The sequence below is a fragment of the Coenobita brevimanus genome, chromosome 18, assembly GCF_032717465.1.
Source record: "Coenobita brevimanus isolate Jiangsu-jjx chromosome 18, ASM3271746v2, whole genome shotgun sequence".
NCBI classification, from domain to species: domain Eukaryota; kingdom Metazoa; phylum Arthropoda; class Malacostraca; order Decapoda; family Coenobitidae; genus Coenobita; species Coenobita brevimanus.
Genome location: NC_136971.1, coordinates 37,676,614 through 37,677,326, shown reverse-complemented (window position 1 = coordinate 37,677,326; position 713 = coordinate 37,676,614). Strand labels below are relative to the sequence as shown.

Sequence of the window (713 nt, the reverse complement as noted above, 5' to 3'; positions counted from 1 at the left end):
CTAAATGTCATTCGACGCTGGCTGCCACGGAGGGGTTTAAAAAATGATAGGAATTAGATGAATAAAGTATGCACACGCCCGAGACAAGTTTTTGTCTTCCTGGAAACATCGGTACTTGCGATTTCGGTCGGTGGCTTTGTCTTCGCATGATTTAGGCTTCATTAATTGCACCTTTTTTATAACATATAACTGGTACATTCTCTTCAGCATTTGCCAGATGAAACAGTAATAACTTTGATAACTAAATGACAAGTGTTTAAAATCAAACATGCAGCGAGGCTTTTATGTGATAAATTTTAACTTGCCAACGGCCATACCACGTTGAGTACACCGCTTCCCGTCCGATCAGCGAAGTTAAGCAACGTTGGGTCTGGTTAGTACTTGGATGGGTGACCGCCTGGGAACACCAGATGCTGTTGGCATCCCTACGTGTCAAGTGGGGTTGGTGGAGGATTAGTGCCCCTCCCTGTAAAACAATTAACTCTAAGCCCTTGGCCACCCCGTTTGGGATACATGGCATCTGGCAATGAATGAATGAAAAAACTTGCCATTTTTTATGCATTCTAGTAACTGCTGTACAATATTTTACTTAGTAAATCATATATAGAAACCTGGTATAATAACCAATGATTACAGTATTGAAGAATTTATGCACTCTTCATCACTAAATACCATGGAAGGGATTTTAGAAAATATGTGGCCGTGTGGGCCGA

The 713-nt window shown here is 41.2% G+C and overlaps 1 non-coding gene across 1 annotated transcript; it reads left to right on the top strand.

Annotated features, from left to right (window-relative positions):
* Positions 1-303: 303 nt before the first annotated feature.
* Positions 304-422, top strand: LOC145391528 (5S ribosomal RNA). The gene has a single exon (XR_013895850.1). It is a non-coding gene; the product is annotated as a 5S ribosomal RNA (ribosomal RNA).
* The last annotated feature ends 291 nt before the right edge of the window (positions 423-713 follow it).